The sequence below is a fragment of the Cryptomeria japonica genome, chromosome 1 (assembly GCF_030272615.1).
Source record: "Cryptomeria japonica chromosome 1, Sugi_1.0, whole genome shotgun sequence".
In the NCBI taxonomy this organism is placed as follows: Eukaryota; Viridiplantae; Streptophyta; class Pinopsida; order Cupressales; family Cupressaceae; genus Cryptomeria; species Cryptomeria japonica.
Window position 1 is genome coordinate 299,670,849 of NC_081405.1, and position 23,362 is coordinate 299,694,210.

Sequence of the window (23,362 nt, forward strand, 5' to 3'; positions counted from 1 at the left end):
CATAAATTAATCAGAGCATGAAGGGCGATTAACACATCTCATGCCCTAGTCAAAACCTAGGGAGAGATGAAATCAAACAACCTCTCCACAGCTTTTAATGCTTCATCAATAGTGTCGCAATTCAGGCCCATTCTAATTTCAAAAAACAATTCTCCATAGTATCCATTCTCCAAGAGATCTTGAACAGAAAGGAAGCCCCCATAAGGAAGAGTACCCATATCAAAATTATAACTATCCAAAGCTGACCCCAGATAATGCATATCAAGCAATGGAGGGGCCACGAATTTTGATGCAATAAGCTAGACCAGAGTCTTATCCCACAAAAGATCATAACATATAGTAAAAAAATGAGACAAAACTTCTGAAGAAGAGATAAAAGAAGGAGAGAGCAACCAACGATTCCCCACCACCCTACTAATTTCAGACTCCAACTCCAAATTATGCAAAACAAAAACTCTCCCAAGCTTCTCAAAATCATACCCATAATTATCAACAATCTCTACCTCTCGAGAATCTAATGAAACACGATAAACTGGAAGTGTAATAGACATGAGAGATAATTACCTTCCCCACAGAGAGAAATACTCACCAAGTTTCCTTTGACGCAGATAATAAATGAATTCTGTACCAATAATCAATATATAGCTGAAGCAAAAAAAAGCAACTAAAACCTATATTAATTTACCACCTTACATAATAATGAATGATTCGTTCATGTGAAAAGCCAAGTATCCAAAAAATCATTCCAAGTGATGCATCCCGACCAATCCAAATTAAGCCAAAAAAAACCTATATTAATTAACCACCTTACACAATAATGAATGATCCGCTCGTGTGAAAAGCCAAGTATCCAAAAAATCATTCCAAGTGATGCATCCTGGCCAATCCAAATTAAGCCAACAAATGAATAATGATTGTAGATAGGAATTTGGAAATCATCAAAGCAAGTAGCAAATTAGACTAGCTCAATCACAAAACCAGATTGCAATGATAAATCCTAATAACATTCAATAGAAAACATGAAGACAAGATATTCAAAATAAAATTAAAGCAAACCAAATGCAGATATCTCCTTCATAATTCTCCATTGTCCTTCTTTCTCCTTCAAATTGCTTTGTTTGTGGATCTCACCTACAAGTGCATAAGCATGAGATGAAAGCAAGATTGACAAGACAGCATAAGGATACTAGAAGCGTGATTGATTGATCAATCGGGGGGGCCATGATTGAAGAAATTCATCCAATTTATAGATAAATTGGAGAAAAGACAAGATTAGCATGAAGAGATTTGAAAGGAAATTTCAAATCAAGAATGACAAACATGACAAATTATGACAAATTGACACTTTCTATGCAAGATTGATTGATTGACAAAATTGACAAGGTTCCTATGCAAAATTGATTGATTGACAAATTATGACAAATTATGACAAGATTGAAATGTCATTCCCATGAAATTAGGAGAAATATTAGAAAAATAGGAGAAAATAGAAAATTAGATGAATTGGAAATTAGGAAATTAGAAATTGATGGAATTTAGGAAATTAGGAATTAGGAGAAATTAGTAAATTGGAAAATTAGGTAAATTAATTAATAATTTTTCATTCATTAATTAATTCACAAAAAGAGAGAGGAATTAATTAGCCAATTAAATAAATATTTAATTGTGACAAGAAGACTTAGGATAAATAAATAAATTATTTAACCTAGAGGGAAAATGACAAACAAGATTAAATGAATAAATCATAAAACCTTAGAAGATGAATTAGAAATGCAAGGATGACAATTAGGTCTTGACAAAAGATAATTGATGTCGATTCGATCATGATTTTGATTGACAAAGGACCAATGCTGACAAATGATTGAGATTGGTTGACAAATTGACCAAAATTGATAAAGAAACCAAATTGATAAGCGCCAATTGACGAGAAACAATGACTAATTGATCCAAATTGACACGATTGAAAAGGACAATGATCGATGACAAATCGATCTCAAAATTGACGAGATTGACAAGAGGACAAGGATCGATGACAAATCAATCACAAAACGACAAGATTGAAAAGGACAATGATCGATGACAAATCGATCGCAAAATTGACGAGATTGACAAGAACAACGATCGATGACAAATCGATCACAAAATGATGAGATTGAAAAGGATGAGGATCGATGACGAATCGATCGCAAGATGACAAGATTGACAAGAGGACAAAAACCCTAATTCTATCATGGATTAGGATTGACGATGTCCAAAATGATGACAAATGAACACGCACATTGATACAACATGATAGGATTGACCAAAATCATGACTGAAGATTGTTATCAACAAGACCAAATTCGAAAGTGAGACAAATGAAGAATGCAGAAGAAGGACTCGATGCTTGCAAATGATAAATACCAAGTTCGCAACATAGAAGAACTATTAATGCGACGCAAAAACCCTAAAATAAGGCAATGCGCAAATGTTAAAGTATGACTCCGCAAGCGTTGACCATTTTTAGATGTCTACAATGATTATACGACATTATCACCACTGTGAGAAGTACCAAAATAGCACCACCTAAGCCAAAAAAACAACACAACAATAATCCTCATACGAAAGGACTGAGCACATCACAATTATCATGCAACAAAATAAAAACCCCTCGTGCGAGAACAAACTGAAAAGACTTGAGAGGTAAATAAGAACAAAACCAAGCCGCCACTCTAAAAGATTTTAGATGTAAATAAGAACAAAACCGAGCCACCACTCTAATGGACAATAAACATAGCCACCCTTACTACCTATGTCAGCTCGAAACCAAGCTACATATATGAGAACAAATTCCCACATATAGAGCCACATTGTCAGCTAGACATAAACAATAAACATGCCTACCCTGATTGGCAAAAGAGAGTCAACTTTCAAAAATCAGATACCAAGAAAAACTCATATCATTGCAAGTATTCCAAAACTAAAACAGGAAATTCATCAGAACTTACATCACGTAGATTAGTATTACTGTCAATAGCTAGATTAGCCAAAAAATTTGCTACTCTATTTATCTCTCTATAACAATGAGTAATGAAGAAAGAATCAAAGAATTCTAATTGCTGGAGAATATGATCAAGAAGATATTGCAACTGCCAACAATGAGAGATCCTTTTTAACACACTCTAAATGATCACCAATGAATCCCCTTCAATAATGAGGTCTTTAATACCTAGGGAAATAGCCAATGTCACAACCCTCCTTTATCACCTTTTGATTTAAATACAAAACTCTATTATATTTCTTTGGATAAACTATTGAATGAATATTGTAAGGGAATAAAAATAATAAACCACACACACACATGGAAAATATATATATATATATTTTTAATTGGTTATTTAATTTCCCTCACTCAAATTAAGGCACATGTTGTAGGAGGAATAAGAAGCTTCTAGAGGCTTCTCCACCACCCTTGCATGTAACTCCTCCCACTAAGCCTAATCAATTTGCATGGAGGCCAAATTGGGAGAGAATCTCCTTTTTTTTCAATTAAAAATTAGGTAGTGGGAATTTGAAATTTCTTTTATAAAAGAGGTACAAGTTTCAAAATGAGTGGTTGGCTATTCCATAAAAAATTCTGCAAGTAAAATTTTCCTTTGTAGTCAATTTTCATTTTCAGCTAAGATTTTGTTGGGAGGACTTCTCTTCAAATTTGGAGGATCAAGGAAGACTCTACACCATTTTCAAGCACCCAGGTTCTTTCAAACTTAGTTTCGTACATCTTATTCTTGTTGTAGATTAGATTTGATTAAATTATTTAGGAAATTAGAATCATTTGATGAGAATGAGATTCATTTGTTTCAGATTTTGATAAGAATTAGTCTCAGTTATAGATTAAATTGTTTGATAAAAAGTAGATTAAATTGTTTGATGAGAATGAGATTCATTGTTTCAGATTCTTGATAAAAATTAGTTTCAGATTTTGATAGGAAGTAGATTAAATTATTGATGAGAATGAGATTCATTTGTTTTAGATTCTTGATAAGAAATTAGTTTCAGTTTTGATAAGAAGTAGATTAAATGGTTTAGGCGAATAGAGTCATTTGATGAAAATTAGATTCATTGTTTTCAGATTATTTTTGATAAAAATTAGATCCATTCATTTCAAAATTTTGATAAGAATTAGATTCATCCAGATTAAATCATTGGAATATCTTATTAAGTTTTAGATTTAAATTGATTTAAAGTCTGAATGTATTCTTTTCTCTAGTTTATTGATTTAAGTCTGAAATACATTCTTTTCTCTGGTTTATTGATCTAAAGTCTGAAATGTATTATTTCTCTGGTTATTGATTTAAAGTCTGAACTGTGTATTCGAAAGGATCTTGCTATAATCAATCTCTCTAAGATTTCTCATCTTCTGGTTTTCTAAATCCTCTGTAAAAATACGTTTAACATTTCCCCCTTTGTGAAAGATTTTCCCTGTGTATATAAATAAACTATCTCTTTCTCTGTGAATAGATCTCCCTGTGTGAAGAACAAAAGAAATGAAAGAAAAAGGAATAAATTATCTCTTTCTCTGTGAATAGATCTCCCTGTGTGAACAAAAGAAATGAAAGAAAAATAAATAAATTATCTCCTTCTCTGCGAATAGATCTCCCTGTGTGAAGAACAAAAGAAATGAAAGAAATAGGGAGAAGAAGAACCTCTCTGGTTACTGCTTCATTGTGTTTGTCCCTGAAACTTAATCTGTGATTATTATAATTATTTCTATCAAACCTGTTATCTACCCTTCTCTGAGTGATTTCAATAATTTAAAAATACAATACTCCTGCATCAAAAATAATAATATATATAAAAACATAAATATTTATACACACACATATATATGTATATATATAAACAAACATACAAAAAAAAGAAGAGGGAAATCGTTCAAACTGCAAGAAAAATCCCCATAACGCATGGCGTTTAACGCAAGACGGACGTTGTCATGTGGGACGGTTACAATGTAACCGTCGCAGGGTACGGAGGGGCCCGCGGGTCCCCTCATCTCTGCAGACCTGCGCATGCAGGGCCGCAGGGGTGATGGGACCCGTGGTCCCCACCCCGCACCCTACTTACTACCAAGTATAATATGTTATTTAATTTAAAAGTTTCTTTTCCCTTTCAAATTTGTAGATTGAAATTTTAAAATGGGAAATTAATACTGGTTATTTAATAAAAAAAAAAAATTTATTTTTTTGATAGAAATGGCATTTAGGAAATAATGAATTCTTTTTTTTAGTGTTTCGACTTAGAAAAAAATTGGGCTAATATGTTGCAAGTTCATAATTAAATTACCCTTAGTAAATTTTAAAATTGTAGACTATATTCTTCTAAAATTAAGTTACTCAACCCATTAAGAATTGTTCGGACACTTGATTGGTCTTTAGAGATTAACTTACATTAATACAAATGCTTAAATTTAATCATTATTTTGGACTCGTTAAATCTTCTTACGTCATGCAAATTTCTCATAGATTAATTGCTTTTATTAATGGTTCATAGCATGCAAATTATTTATAGAATAATTATATCTTTCATGCAATTACTATTATGCAAGTTTCATTGTTATGCAAATTTCACTTCAAGTAGTTACTTCAATTATTTACGCTTTCATTTTTGTTATTCGTAGTTAGAAAACTAAACAAGGAAGTTGGAAAACCAAAACTAGCAACGTTCGGTATATATGGTGCCTCTGGGTCACGCTTACGGGTAATGCCGTCGTGTTGAACTACTGCACTTAACGCCTAATAAAGCTGCATTAATGACGTCTGTGGCATCGTCCCTATAAATCGTTGGGGAGTAATAAGGGACATTTGGAAGTTAAAATCCGAGGGGTGGGCAATCCCCCTTGGATCGATAATTTAATAAGATAACTTTTAAATGATTTTCACATCCGTTGAGATAAACCATAGTAAACCCCTCTTAGGGATGGTCAAGTCAAAAGCTCTCATGAAATTGATTTCTTTTTTTTGAAGGGATATTGGCGTTTTGCAATTGGGTGACGTTCATGATAAGTATTAGGATCTAGTTATTTTCTTTTTTTAGGCCACAAGCAATAGGCCACTTTGAGACTTCGCTTAAACACTACCATCGTGGGTAGCAACCGCAGAGAAACTGTCTGGGACACTGACCCTAGAAAGGGTTGCGTACCCACAAATCAGTTTACATCAAACCATAGATTAGAAAATAGAACTACATACTTTACGCCTTGATCTCGTGCCGAAGTGGGTATGTAGGCAGTCTTGGGACGGAGTTGTCCCTCGTACTCAGGCGTTCGTGGGTGGGGTCGAGGCTTGGTTGAGTAAGAATCCTAATTGAAAGATAAGATAATCAAATTTAATTCAATGCATACTCGGAAGGAATCCCGTATGGATTCGCTTGACTTCTCAAGGCTTTAAGCCAAATTCCGAGGCGGAATTCAAGCTTGTATTATTTTTAATTACTCCTAAGGACGGCGACCTCGGTGCATTCTTGTTAGAAGAGTGTAGTACTTAGTGAGTGGCTCAGGACCCGAATGGTCCTGATGAGTCTAAGTCTCTGGCCAGAGCATCTCCTATCCCGTTTGGATGGATGCCTACCCCGTATGGGTAGATGCCTATCCCGTATTGGATAGATGGAATTTTACGTCCCATATGGACAATTGCCTAACCCGTATGGTTAGAAGCTCATCCCGAATGGATGAATGCCTAATCCTAATTGGATGGATGCCCAAAGTATGCAATTGAATAAAACATAATGAAAAAAAAAAAATAATACTCAATCTTTGTTGAATCAATTTTGGTGGGTTATTACATGAAATAGGAAATGAAGATGGGTTATTACAGCCAACTCCAAACCCAAAGACAAAGCCTTAAATTCAGCAAAATTATTAGTCTGAATACCAATTGCGTGACACCTAGCATGAATAATGCTAATATGATGGTCAAAAATCACCATACCTACCCCAACCAAACTAGGATTTCCATGAGAGGCTCCATCAAAGTTCAACTTAAACTTACCAAGAGGAGGAGCTTTCCAAGTAGCCAACTTTATTTTGTTTAAGGCATCACCCTTTTTCAAAATTGATCCATGAGAGGGAAGGATAGATAACATTCTCCAAACTCTAGTCACCCTACTATCCCAATGTGAGAAGGATGTGAGGTTTTCCAAATTCTTGCTTATATGAGACAAAGCAACCTCATAAATGGATGATTCAATTTTTAGTAAGACCTCTGGAAGAGAAGAGCTAGTGTTTCTAAAGATCTTGTTATTACGCTCTAACCAAATATTCTAGATTAAAATAGATGGAGAAATAACCCATAGACATGCATAAAAGGATGAAGTAAACAAAAATGGCCAAGAACTAAAGAAGGTAATCAGATCTTTTCCCATAACAAACGCCAAATTCAATTTATCAAACAACCACTACCAAGATTGATATGTAAAGTCACAATGAAGAAAAAGATGGGAAGAGGATTCCAAGTTTTTATTACATAACACACAAGGGAAGGCAACATTGATACCCAGCCTATCCAATCTCATGCCTGTAAGAACCCTATCTTGAACTTCCAACTAGGCAAAAGCACCAGCTTTTGGCAAGCAGGCAAAGTGCCAAAAAAACTTATAAGGCCAAGAAGGAAGATCATTATTTCTCATAAGGGAATTATAACCATCCTTCACAGTGTATTTGCTAGAAATATTCTTAGTCCAAACTACTTCGTCCTCATAATCAGAGAGAATAACCACCCTTTCACTCAAGACCTTGGTATACTGCAATTTCAATTCATTATCAATATCCAAAAAGTCAATAGATTTCCATTTAGCCAACCTCACATTTCCACTATGTATTATATCAAAATAATCTACCACAAAGGTTCCCCAAAGGGAAGAAATAATAGATATCAGAGGAGACCAATTCCTTAGGCTTCGTAATGGAGGGTGACCATTCCACCTTTCTTCCCAAAATCTAACCTTTGTGCCATTATGGACAATCCGGGAGAGATTAGGTAAAATAAGAGATCTGCATTTATATATGAAGTTCCACATAACTGATCCTGAAGGTAAATTCAAAATCTGAAAAATATACTCCCTAGGACCATTATTAAGATACTTGGCAAACATAATTTGTGCCCAAAAAGATCCGAATTTCTCATACAAATTCCAAACCAGTTTAGCCCCTAAAGCCAAATTCTACTTTTCGAGATTTCTGATCCCTGTACCCCCTAAGTCCTTAGGCAAACAAACTTTATCCCAGGCCACCAGAGGAAGTTTATTCCTCCCATCTTTATTTCTACTCTAGAGAAAGGATCTAAGGGTATCTTGTAAGCTTACCAACACATCCTTTGGAGATTTTAACACTGACATGAGATAAATAGGAACTGCATTCAACACAGACTTGATGAGAACAATTTTCCCAGCTAGACTCAACCATCTGTGATTCCAAGAAAGAATTCTCTTTGAGATGACAGAAATGATTTTATCCCAAAAGCTTAAATTATCCTATTTGATAAAGAAAGGTATACCTAGATAAGTGCATGGAAGAGTGCTAGGCTCAAAACCTCAAAAAGACAATAATCTATTCTGGATTAATTGTGGGGTGTTTAGAAAGAAGATTTTTGACTTCTCGGTATTCACTTTCTGTCTTGAAAAAGAAGCATAATTCTGAATAATTTCTTTAATGACTAAAGCTTCCCGCATAGATGCCTGACCAAATAACAAGGTATCATCTGCAAATAGACAGTGTGATATAGATCTTGGTACTCTTGGGATTTTCACCCCTAGCCAAAGTTCTTTCAATTTCACAGCTTTAATAGCGCAGCTAAAAGACTCGGCTAAAATTATGAACAAAAACAAGGAAAGAGGATCTCCCTGTCTAAAACCTCGAGAGGAGGAAAAAAATCCATAAGGGGATCCATTAATTAAAATAGAGAACCTTCCAGAAGAGATACATGCATTAATCCATTTAATCCAAGCCCTAGAAAAGCCTAATCTTTCCAAAACAAGACCTAAAGCCCTCCATTCCACTCTATCATAAGCCTTTATCATGTCTAACTTCAAGATCATGGTCAAGAATCTCTGAATGGAGATAGAATGAAGAACCTCATGAGCCACAATAGCTCCCTCCAGAGTTTCCCTGTTAGGTACAAAACCACCTTGCTCCACCGAAATTAGTTTAGGAAGGATTTTGGATAGCCGAATGGAAATTGCCTTAGTGAAAATCTTTTATAAGGTACTACATAAGGCAATAGGATGAAAGTCGGCAAAAGATTTAACAATCTCCTTTTTAGGAATAATAGCAACCATCATGGTATTAAGTTCCTTCAAAATTGACCTATTTCTCCTACTTTCTTCAAGAGTTAGAAGCAGATCCTTACCCACAAAATCCCAACACTTCTGAAAAAATAAAGGAGTGAACCCATCCCGACCCAAAGCCTTATCAGGACTCATAGCAAAAATTGCAAATCTAACTTCTTCTAGGGAAAAAGGAGGCATCAACATCCTATTGTCCTTTGAAGAAACTAAAGGTGGTATATAAGAAATAAAATCATCTTTAAAATTGCCACCTTCAGAAGATAGGAGTGCCTTGAAAAAACTAACTGCCTCTGCAACAATCTCCTCAGGCTCTGTAAGAAAATTCCCATAAGAATCCTCTATGCAATAAATCTTGTTCCTACTCCTTTTTAATTTAGTAGAAGAGTGAAAGAACTTGGTATTTCTATCCCCATCAGACAACTATACTTCTCTAGACTTTTGTCTCCAAAATATCTCTTCCCTAGCCAGAATATCTTCAATTTCTATTCTTAAAGACTTTAACTCATCAAACACCTGAGGAACCATACCATGATCAAGAAAATTCTTATTAAGAGTTTCAATCATATCCTGAATTCTCTATTTTTCTTGAAAAATGTTTTTGAAATGTGAAATATTCCATTCTTTAATGTTCAATTTTAAGAACTTTATCTTCTTGATGAGCTGAAATATGAGAGACCCTAAACAGATGGGAGCGGGCTCCCACCATTTTCTAAGTAGAGATAAGAAGGAGGCATCCCTGAACCACATAGGCTTGAATTTGAAAGGAGACCAAAAGGGAGCCTTGTCTTCCAAAATGCAGAGAGAAATCAGAAAATGATCAGATCCCGACATAGGCAAAATGGAGGGAAAAAACTCAAGGTCTGACTGCAACCAATTTTTTGAAAGTAAGAACCGATCTAACCTTTCTACTATTTGTGAGAAATCCTTCTCATATTTATCCAAGTAAAAATCCCATTTTGAGATTTGCAATCAAAAAGACCCATATGAAGGATGAAATTCCCAAAATCCTCCATGATTCTTTTGTTTGGAAAAATCCCTCCACTTTTATCACTAGGATCCAATATAGCATTAAAGTCTCCTCCAGAAACAACAAGGGACCCCTATCTTAGAGGAGAAGCCACCCTACTCAAGTCCCTCCATAACTTCTTTTTTCCCTGAATCCCAGAAGGAGCATAAATATTGAACAACCACACCTTAACGCTAGAAACTTTACTGGTAACCAAGAACAACATCCAATTTACCACCGAAGAGACCAATTGCACCTCAACATTATAAGTATTCCATAATAATGCTAAGCCTCTGGAAGCACCAGAAGAAGAACAAGATAGAGAATTTTACTTTTTCCAAGATGAAAAAAGCACATTAGCAGACTCTTTAGACAATTTTGTTTCTTGCAACATAACCAATTCACACTTGATTAAATCCAACTGGGACTTAATCAAGCATCTCTTGTTAGGGGCATTTAATGTCCTAACATTCTAGGATATAAGTTTCATTGATCTTGAGGGGAGGTCAAAACTCCCCTCTTCTCAGTATCTAGAGACTTAGTGTTGTCTTCATAGCACTTCTGCAAATTCCTCTTAACCGCCCAAGACCTAGTCACAGTAGGACTAGTCAAATGTAGCTTACCCTTTTTCTAATTACCTAAAGAGAGCAACTTCTTCCCCTTATCAAACCTAGGGGAAAGGGACAGAGTCTTTTGTATCCCAACATCAATCTCCAATTTAGTTTGAGCATTTTTAGGAGGCCTACCTCTCCAAGGAGAACCAAAAGGAGGGAACAAAACCAATGTGGTTTGAACAATTGGCAAGTCTTTAACATTTTATGGTGGGGAAAAAATAGTCGGCTTGCCAGTCAATCCCAAATCTTTAGTACCCAAAATCTCAAAAGGATTTGAAGTTGTAACAATAGGAAGAGAGAACTTAATTTCACCTAAATCACTATCAATAGAGCAAATAACCCTATCCATCACCTCCATCCCACCTTGGGGGGCATGATTATTCAAAAGCTCATTCACTTGTTGCACTAACTCTATATCAGACACAACTACTTTGGGTAACTCATTAAAACCTAGATTTATTTCCTTATCTAGATTTTATGGATCAAGATCAGAAGTATTGGAAGCTAAGAGTTTGATTTGAGCAATTAAGGCAATGTCAAACATAATCTCTACTTCAGAAGCCTTGCCAAAATTACCTATTTTAGAAGTATCTAAGGCTACTGATTCGAAAGGAGAAGCAACAGTCTTTTTAGAATTGTCAATAGCTCCTAGAGAATTTAAAATAATCTCAGAATCCCTCCTAATAAAGTTTGAAATTGGCTCTGAAATTTTTATTGATTTATTAATGGAAGGAGAAACAATAGCCTGATTAGAATTCAACTGAAAAGTAGCATCATCTTTATTCAGATTTTTCTCATTACTATCAATAATCTGCTAAGACTGTAACATAGTGTTAGCATTAATATCTATTGGACCCGTCACCTGATGATTCTTCTTAAAATCCATAAAAAATAGGGCATCTAAAATAAGGGGAGATTTCAAAAGCTCAGAGTCCAGTTTCTCTATATTTTGATGCCAAATTCCATCATGAGACTTGATATTACAAGTACGGGGATGCACAGTCTCAGGATTTAGTAATACACATATTTTAACTAGAACCTCCCCCTCCACAAAATCCAAATTGGATATGATAAAAGTACCAAATGAATTGCCAATTTGTTGCAGAACATTGAGATCCATGAATTCAAATGGAAGTTTGGGTAGTCCAAACCAAAAGGGAGAAAATTTACTATTTGACCAAGCAGGAACACAGAAAGGCTTCCAAGCAATAACTGAAAGAAAGTGCTTCCCAAACCAGTGATGAGGAGAATCCAAAACCCTATCCTGAATCACAGAAGAATCGAAAACAATAATAAAAGAATTTGATGAAAGGAGCTGAAAGTAATGTATATCTGCCCAATGTTTCTGTAACTTAGTAAAAAGTTTGGACAAACAGATCCGATCCCCCTAGAGTTCCCCAATAATAGCATTTGAATGAAGGGAATAAGCTTTTTTACCAACATAAGATCCGAGGAGATCAATGCAAGGAATTGGTACCCAAACTTGAGATGGAGGATCACTAGAATTACATACCTTATCCTTTACGAGGCTAGCATCCTTAGGATTTGAATTTACCTGGCCGACCGCCTGAGTTGTAGAAACTAAAACCCTAGCCTCCATCTCTTTGTTTCCCATTTTGCCAGGTACCACTGCCGAAACCCTAGCTTCTTTCTCCACATCTCGATATCCAACCACCTTTGCAAATGAACAATTCTTGCCATGAACAAATCTCCATTTCAAGTTTGGATTCCACTATCGTTGTCCTTGCTCCCCATGAAAATCAGAGCGTCGAGTATAATTAGCCACAGGAAATTGCCTTCGAGGAAAGTGATGGTGGTGTTTAAAAAACCCCTGAAAATATCGAGACACCGGCCTAAACCATCTCCTGCGAGCTGGCTTCGTAGATGGAATCGCCTTGTCCTCCCACCTGCCTCTCGTAAAAACCCATTGCGGGGTATGAGGCGGATCATCCCATGTAACATCTGCCCAAACCCCTAATCGCTGGCTATCGCCCATAACTCCGAAAAATTGTAGAGCACTCTTGGAGAAAGTTTAAATTATTATATTTCTAAATTTCTAAATAAAGAAATTAAAGCAATACTTTAATTCTAATTAATTATTTTATTCATTTATTTATTTATTTAAAATTCTGGGAAATAATAAGTACAACTAATCTAATTTATTTTTCCACTAAAATTTGAATAAAATATATTTCTAATAACATGCAGCTTGCAACTTAATTTAATAATTTCTTTTAATTAACTAAATTTATAATCTCAATGCATAAAATACATAATTCACAAGAATACCAACTATGAGATAAAACCATAAATTTAATTAATTAATTAAATCCACTAAAAATACACAAACTGAACAAATCTCAAGCAAATACTCATAAAAAGATCAAATGACAAAATACGAAGGCCGAACAAACTGACAGGACAACCAACTGACGACACTCACACGAGTGTAATTGAGTAAAATAGGGTTAACTACTATCTCCTCCACTTCCATCGAAAATATAAGGCACACTCAGACCTGTGAAGCCAGGTGGAGATGATACCCCGTACCTACCCGGTACTTGTACCTGCAATATCCTGCATCACCGAACCACACATGCATATATATAATATAGAAAACACAACATACACACTGACGAAGGAGAATCACGACATTCCCCGTCTCACTGAAATGAGTGAAGGAAAATCGTCCCCTTGCATCCAATACACTCGTAGACTCACAACATATAATTACACATTGCATAAATAAAGTAAAATGTTAGTACATAGCAATAATCCATAAAGTGCCATAAATCACAAGTACTGAAATACTGCAAATAAATTATGCATCTCATATCCAAATAAAGCATGAAATAATGTCATAAAAATATGAATAACACATCATGGTAATGTATCCACTGAAAACAAACAATAACAAAATATGAGTCTAATGAGTTCAAACGAGTAGGGGTACTACATAAGTCCCATGTTAGAACCACTTTTCTTCATGTTGCTTAGGCTCTTGGTCCATCTTTTATCATTTGGCATGTTTGGATGGAAATGAATCGGCGATCTTTTCAAGATATAAGGATGGATGTTATTCATCTGTGGTGGAAAATTATTCATTCTCTTTGTAAGACAGTTGTGGCTAAGTGTGATTTGACTAGTGATGTGGATCCTACTGGCATTTCTATTTTCTCTTATCTTAATTTTCCTCTTCAAGGGGATGTTCTAGTATTTGATGGGCAGGGGGGAAGAGGTAGGTGCAGACATCCCTTATGGTGAGTCAACTGAGAAGGTCGGTGCCCCCCCCCCCCCCACCTCTTGGTGTATTAAAAATTAACATTGATGGTTCTTCTCGAGGGAACCCTAGGCATGCTGGTATTGGTGGAGTTGGGCAAGATAGTTCTAGTGATGTTCAATTTATTTTCTCTATTTATAAAGGTTGTAATTCTAATAATTTAATGGAGGCTCTTGCCATTTTGTATGATGTTCGACAATGCTCTACTTTTGGGTGGCACAATATTATATGTGAATCTGATTCTCAGGTGGTGGTGAATTTTCTATCCCAGCAAGAGCATGGGGATGTTAGTTGGCACTTGGCTTCAGTTATTAGGCAGATCCTTCAAGTGTACAACTCTTTGGATTTAGTTATTTTCACACACATTCCTAGAGAGTGGAATGGTGTTGTTGATTGTTTAGCCAAATGGGCCTCAGATCATATGCAGGGATGGAATTTAGTGGCTAGGGGGCAATTGCCTCTAGATATGGCTTTAAGGCTAGATCAGCTAGTGGACAATGATAGGGCTTTCTAGTCCTTTCTTCTCGTCTCTCTGTTTGTATCTCTTTTATGATTGAATAATTTTTTACTCCTCTTTTAGTAACAAAAAAATAAAAAACGAGAAGAGAGACAAGGAGATATTGAAAGATCCATACTTGTGTGATGTGCTTTATTATCATACTTTTATAATGTCATTTGTAACTGAATTAATTGAAATATTTTGTTGATATTAAATAAAAGTGATAGAAAATATAAGAATCATATTTTAAGTACACATGTTATATTATTTTGTAGGACTATCTTAAATGATATTCATGTGATACTCCAAATGAAAGGATGACCTTCATCATTATCACTTAATTTTTATTTAATTTATCATGTAGTAATCAAATTGTAGAAGTCAAACATAATATTTTTGAATATCTTAAAATATATCGTGTAATACAACTAATGCTTTGAATCAAATAAAAATATTAATGATGATAAAGACTATCTTTTTACACCTAATTAAATGAAAATAGTATTGATGAAAAAACCCAAATTTCTGCTTGATTTTTTGCTAAATTAACTCAATGGGCTTAGTGATGTCCAAGACTATCTTTTTGTAGATAGTATCGTATGAATGTTATGTAAGACATGCACAAATATTTTTTAATTTTAATATTTACTATTTAATTTATAAATTCATATTAATTTAAGTTTTAATTTGTTGTCACAATTGCACATTTATATTACTTTAGGTCTTAATTTGTCAACTCAATTATAAATTTATTGAAACTTATTGATGTTTTAGGCTTAATTTTGAAGGATTGAAAAGTTTACAAAAACTTCAAGCTTGGTAGACCACCTTTCCTTTCTAATTAATTTTCTTAGAACTAAAACTAGTTTCTAAATTATGTTATAACAATTTATCTAATTGATTCAAAGTTAATTTTCAATTTATTATTTTGCATTTAAATTGGTAAGTGAATAAATTGGGAATAAATCTTTGAGAAAAAATATGTTCTTTATTTTTTTTTCTTCATTCAACTCCATGGTTGTTACTATTAAACACACTCCATGGTTGCGTTAACGTTAAGCACACTCCATGACTTTCACCTCATATAAAGCATTGGTAGAGACTTTATTTAATTTTCCTCTTACTGTTTGTTTCTTGCAAGTCTCCTTGCTTGCTTGGAGAATCCCTTCCTATGGATTAGCAATGGTGACTTCCACCCCGTGCTCCCCAACAGTGTGATGGCGCCCATGCTTCAATAGAATGTGCAATGTTCAACTATGATGCCCTAGCACTCAACCACTCAAATACCCTACATCTACTCCATCATCTTACAAAGGCTCATATCTCTCTTGATTATCTATCTTCTTGTTACCCATGGCTCAAGCAAGGGCAACAATAGGTTTGCTAGAATATCTATGAGACTATTAAGTTTAGTACCTAGAAGTTTCATTATTTTAGCACCTAGAACTTCATCAAATAAGAACTCTACTTGAGGCATAATGAATAAAATAGCTTGGCCAAAAAAATTGTCTTTAAGAAACAAAACACACATATTTCTCATTTCAACTATAACTTAGATCTTAGACAACCCAACTTTAATATAATGACAATAGAAAGGAAATATAGTTCTCTCTTCAAAACCTATCTCAAAATAGATAAAGCTCAACCCATATAACTATTTGAGGCTATATCTTCCATGAGGGTAAATCAGGATGACATAGAAATAAGTTTTAAACCCTCACAACCATATATAATCCCCAGGACAACAATTAGAAAGATAAAGGAATTAATAGTAGAAGTATGATGGGTTGAAATTTGCATAATAATGGGTGTGAGAATTAAGTATTAAGACTTTATAACTAATGAGATGTTATTTTTGTCACAAATGTTAAAGTTAGATTTATATGTGAATTCATTATGGATTATTACCCTTTTTAACATAGGGAGTGGGAGGATTTATTAACAATCATAAATGAAGAGTTTGGTAATTTAACTTTACCTGGGAGAGTCTTTGGGAAAGTCATACTCTATCCCTACACACCTTTTGCACTCCAAGTGATCCAAGACAAGTTAAGGAAAAGGAGCCTATAGGACCTTACAAAACTCTTAAAGTATGTTTCCAAGTTAATTATTTTCCTCCATTGGTCCTTATGTATGTTCTAATGGATAACATGTAGTATGCATAAATCATGAGAAATTGCATTACTAAAAATTACTTGATTGCTACCCTGGATTATATGTTACATCATTTTTATCATGAATGTGATGAAATGATATTTAAAGAAAAAAGTGTATAATTTTGGGTCTTCGTCATTACACTAGAACCCTTTTTAAATGAATCCATTTTGTGCATATTCGACTATCTTTTCTCTCCCATTGAAAAATCTCATAAATCCCATTAGGGGTTCCATGTTTGCATCCTACTCCTAACTCCTATTGTCCTCTCCCATTAATTCCTTCCCAACAAGCTCATAACATAGCCCCATGCCTCTTTAACTTGGCATCAATTGTGTTATTTTAATCTTTTTTATTATTTCTTTATTTTTATTTATTTTTCTTTTATTTTCCTCCAACATCCACTATCAATGTAACCGATGGGGATGTGACAAAAAGATGGCCTTTGAAAGTTGGCCCTCCTACATTGCAAATATAAAAGCATATGTGAAACATTAGAGAGATGTAAAAGAGTTTATTTGTTGAACAACTTATAACATTTCATAAGACATTTTTGTATGGAGATAATATATGTAAAATAAAATGTCCAAGTTGGTGAGTGAATTATGATAAACACATGACAGGTGAAAGGAATGTATTATTTGTGGACCTAATTTATAATTTGGGTGTTGTATTTTTGCATTGTTTTAGCTTATGGATTCTTAATTACCATTTGATAGTTACATGTATTATTTAGCTTATGTTTTGGGAGCTTGAGATAGAGATCTTAATAGTGACTTTTAAGTATTATTATACTGCTAGAATAACTCTTGATCTCTTATTGGTGATACTCTTGTAAGGACTTAGATACTACAAGTCTATTGTAGCCATTGATTATGAAATGATATATTGATTTTTTTTAGAGTCTGAATTTTCTCCTAAAATAGTTTTCTTGTATGTAATTAATTGCATTACTTGTATTACCTTTGTGTTTTCTGCAATATTTGCACATATCTCCTCTAATGGAATAGTAGAAGAAATATATTATGACCTTCACTTCCTTTCAAGAAGAAGAATCTGTCTATAACCAAGATTTGTAGAGCATAATGATATCTTTACAAAATAAAGAAATGAAACTCTGAAATAAGATTATAATTAATGACTAAGTGTACAATTATGTATTCATAATATTATTAATATCATTTATAACTGAATTAAATGAAAACAAGTGCCACATAGTGGCGAGTACTTGCCTTGTTAATTTGTAGTTGAAATAGTAATTTATTAATTGTAACTAATATATTCTTAGATTTAATTTATTTTTTAATTTATTTTGTTTTATATTATTTATCTTGACAATTGAAATTTAGTTTTAACATAGACAGTAGCAATGAAATAGGGTGCAATGCATTCTACCTTTAATATGCAAAGCATCTTTTTGCACATGCTGTGTTGAACCATAGATGTTAGAAAATTAAATTTATAAAATGTTGATGTAATTAGTTACTAGTATGATCGTATACTTTTCGATAGTTGTAGCGTAGCAATCGATTACTAAAAAACGAAAATAAATAAAGCTAAATTGTCTTGGAGGCAAATTAGACAGGGACACTTGCTCGATTTCCAAGAAATAGTGATTTGGATTAGTGTTGATTTTCTAAGAGATGCAGGTCTGCACGTTTGTTTAGGGTGTGATTTCTTAACAGACCGTGTGCAAAAATGAATGCCCCTGTAGCTATGAAAATATATTAGAAAGCCACATACATTCAAATGATCAATTTAAAATGAAATTCTCCACATAATGAGTACCTACTTAATACTAACATTATATAAATATGGTTGTAAATTGTTTTATGTTTCTTCTTTATATTTTAGATGTGGAGAATTCCCTATTGAGATTTCTATTTTACTCTTCAGCAACCAATTTTGGGGTATATTGGAGTAAACAAAACATTAGCACATGATATGTGTTAAGAACTTGCAGGAAAAGCAAAGGAATTTAGATGTATTAACAAGAGGTCTTTGAGAAACTGTATCAATCAAAGTATTTATGTGAACATTAATTTGACTACTGAACAACCTCTTGCAGATGACCAAAATGTTACACAGACTGTGAAGCATGTGATACATTGAAGAGCTGATGACTAGGTTGCCCTTATTTCCCCTTCCATTGCAGACTAAGAATTCATAATTTTTAGTTTTGTTATGTGCAATCGATAAGTGGTTTCCTAAAGCGTTTCAACCACCAGCTGCAGTTGCGACTATTGCTCGCATAGATATGTATGCAGAATGTGGAAGGGTAGAAGGCACACGAATTGTTTGACAGAATGCCTCAAAGAGATGTCATTAGATGGAATGAAACCATTCTCAGTCCTTCCCACACAAAGCACAAGTTCTAGTATAGTGTATGGAAATATACGAGAGCATAAATTTTGTATCCTCCCAAACAACTTGATGCCAAATTATGTGAAGTGTTTCACTTGATTTAGTTAAAACAGGGCAAAGTATCTTGCATAGTACAACATTCATTGCTGAAAAGTCTGATTAGGAGAGCCACCAATATAGATATCACCAATGCATTAAATGGTGGCCTGAGAAAACAACAATACGGGTGGGTTCTATCCTCGATTGATTTTTGTTTTTTTTAATTCTTTGAGATAATTGCATTTTTCTGTATGAAAGTTTTTCAGGAAGAATACCAAGTGTTCTCAATGTTGAATCTATTATTAAGCATGGCACCAGGTCTGGGCTATCATCTCTTTTATCCATCTGCAGGGATTGTTTATTAGCATTATTAAATACAATGGCTTTGAGCTAAATTGGATATCCCTTCAATGTATGGTCACATGGAAGGAACTATAGTCTTTTTCCTTGTAATGCACATCATTGCTTTGCAGAAACTAATTTGAATGCTAGGGTTCGCTATTTGAGCAACACATATTATGGGCATCTCTAGAAAGGGTAGAAAGACAAGCTTCAATAGGACCAAATGCTTGTCTTCCGAAAGTGCTCGTGCAAAGCCTTTAGAATCCAATAGAGTAGTTGAACACAGAATGATGGTGGACACCCTCTTGCAAATAGACCTTAGGTTTGGGGTAATCTACACATATGAGTTCTTTGGTGTAGTTGAAGTGGGCTGTGTTGCGGAGGTCGTTAAGCATGAGATTCTTTTAGATACATTCGAAAATTTTAAGAAAATCTTATAGGAAAAATATACAAAGTTGGAGAAATCGGCTTACTGAATGAGGGTGACAGGGTAGTTCCAGATAGAAGACATTAACTTTAGTAATATTGTGCCATGAAAGCTAGAAAGTGAAAATTTATGTGCTTGTCCCAATGGAGTAGCCATTGAAAATATGGATCCTTCATTTGGTTTGGAGAAACCTTAAACAACTCTGCAATAAAAACTATCGCTAAGAATAGAGAAACCCTAAACAATGTCCACATAATAGCAGAACAAACATTATGCCCATTTCCAGAAACAGATTTGACAATTTTTGCTCATATCAAAACAAAGTATTACCAGAAAGTTAAACAAATTGAAAATCCAATTGTAATGCTTACATTCTCTACTCCCTGAAGAGGTCGATGTATGCGATGTATGAAGCTTTTTGAAATACCATGCCAATAAGCAGTTTAAATAGGTAAATAAAATTCCGATTGTGGGGAAAAAATTTTGCATGCAAGACAACAAACCCTGGCGAGGAGGAGTGGCATCGAGAAAAATGGAACTGCCCGGCAAGCTTCAGAGAAACCCGTGTATAACAGGGAAAAAAATATTAGCCAATCATTTAGAAGATAAATATTTTTTAAAAATTTTAAAGTTAACAAATATGCATGTATACTTTAACATGAGTTAAAAAAAATTTAAAAAATTAAAAAAATTAAAAATATTTGTTTATGATTGGTCTAAATAGTTTCTTTTAATAACCATTTAAGCAATCAAAATGAATTTTCATTACAAGAGTATTGCCTAACGTCAAGTACTAATAATATTGATGACAAAACCCATATCTATGCTCAAAGTTTGGAAAAAATATATTCTTTGTTCTTAGAAGTGTCTGTTAGCTTTTATTTTTGTATAGCTGTCCTATTGCAGTTACCGTTGAAGAAAAACCCGCTCCATAGCTATTGGAGTTTGAAAAAAAGAATGCTACCGTTAATACAAAAAAATACGCTCCCTTCTTTCACCTATTATATATAGCATTCTCAGACCTGTTCAATCTGTTCAGTTCTTCAAACTGGTCGAGTTCTCTGCTTCTCCTTTGGGATAATGCAGCTGCGAATCGATGGAGGTAACAACGTCATGTCTTTACTTCCTTTTCATCAAATCTATTTCCCATGTGCTTCACAATATAATCCCCTGAAGATCTGGCCCCGTCCCCATCTTACCTCACTCAATCAGCCAGTTATCCCCTGGATTTTCAACTTTGCATTTCTGTTCCTTTGTATCTTATTAGATATCACACAATTAACATCTCCAGAGTGCCACCGGGTGCAAAGCTCAGCTCAACCGCGCTGATGCCCTATGCCCTGCCCTATGTTCAGAAGATATACTCAACAGAATACGATACAAGAAATACAACGGCAATTAATGGCACCCGCCTAATGGGAAGAAAACAAAATGCAGTGAGTTCTGTCTGTCATGGAAATTCGGTTGAATTCGCACAGCAGAAGAAAGGGGTTTAAGTCCAATGTATGCCATTCATCCGGTGGAAGATTACCCCCCAAATTTGTAAGTGAGGTGCATTTGGAGGAGGAGACGAATATTCAATCATTGCCTTCGGATATCTTGGTAAGTTAATTTTATAATTCTTTCTTTTTCCCCTTAGCTGTTCTCCCAATATGATAAGTTTCTTTATGTAGCACGTTGTGTAGCAGGAAACCCATTGCCTATTTAGGATTTTAATGGTGAATTAATATTACAGAGGTTTTTAAAAATTCGTAAATTTAAGGAAATAAAAGTCTCTCCGCCTCATTGGAGCACAATGGGGTTCTAATCCTTATAAGAAATTTGGCTTTAACCTGTGAGTGAGAATTTGGTAAATTTAAGGAAATAAAAGTCTCTCTGTCAAGTTCAGTCTGCTATTAGGTTTGCCATCTCTATCCTTCAAACACCAGCAATTGTTCATGAGAATTTTAGTGACTATCATAGCACCTCACTGCTACATAGTGCATGATCTTTTTATATTCACCATACATTTTTGTCAGTTGTCTCCTAAATGCTTTTTTCTTATATCAGTGTTTGAGCCTCGATACAATTATCATACTATATTTGTATTATAAAAACTATCCACCCTTCTTAACAGTCCATAAAATTTGAAGAAAGAACTCACAGACATTGTCTAGTGTGAAGTGTATTTGTCTTTATGATGATTAGATCTCTAGACTGCCACTATATGCATAGCAAGGTCTGTAAATATCAAATGTAATTGAACTCTTATCCTCTATCATTTGTGGCTTCTTGACCCAGACTTTGTCAAAATACTATGCACTTGTCCCAGAATCTCTAATTTGCGAATTAGCTTACCGTCTTGAACCTCTACTACCATCTAGGATTCTGATTGCTTTTGATTTCTAACTTTCTTTCCACCCTTTTCATCAAATCTATTTCATCTGCGAATCAATTGAGGTAACAACGTCTTGTCTTTACTCCCTTTTCATCAAATCTATTTCCCCTGAAGATCAACAACCTATAACGTTTAGTTTTGGAAGTTATGGTATTTCTCCAAATTATACTTCATTGTTCTATAAAGGAAATTCTAAATCCTGTTTTAGCCATTCTGCTCTCCCGGTTTTCATCATGGGCTGATATTATTTCTTCAGATTATGCCCAGATTGTATTTGTATTTATATTTGTATTTCTACTCTTTGTTCTTCTTCTGGAATAGACAATTTAGAGATTTCAAAAAATGTGCGAGGCTTCAAAACATTATCCCCTGAAATCAGCCAATTATCTGTATTTATATTTGTATTTCTACTCTTTGTTATGCCCCGTCCCCATCTTATCTCACTCAAATCAGCCAATTATCCCTTGTTTTTTAACTCTTGCATTTCTGTGCCTTTGTCTCTTAGTAGAAATCAAATAGTTATCCACACAGACAGACTATATCCACAAATCACTCGGGAATTCACACAGTTAACATCTCCAGAGTGCCATCGCGTGCAATGTTCAACTCATTCACTCCGAAGCCCTATGCCCTGCTATGTTCAGAAGATCCTAGGATCTCTGTTACGATTTCATTAGTTCTTTATTATTAAATTTATCTTTGATTGCAATTGCTGAGGTTGGTCTGCAATCCGAGAACACAAGATTATGTTGAGTATTTGAGACCATTCTAGCTCTTCTTTTCTCTTGACCTTGTTTGTTGTGGAGGTAAATTGAAACAAATGGATACAAAAGTAGGCCAATATGTTTCAATTGCTAATTTACAATAGCTACATATTGCCAAAAGGATGTTGAGTGAACTTAATATTCTTTTAGTCAGCTGACATTTGTGCATATTTGAGTT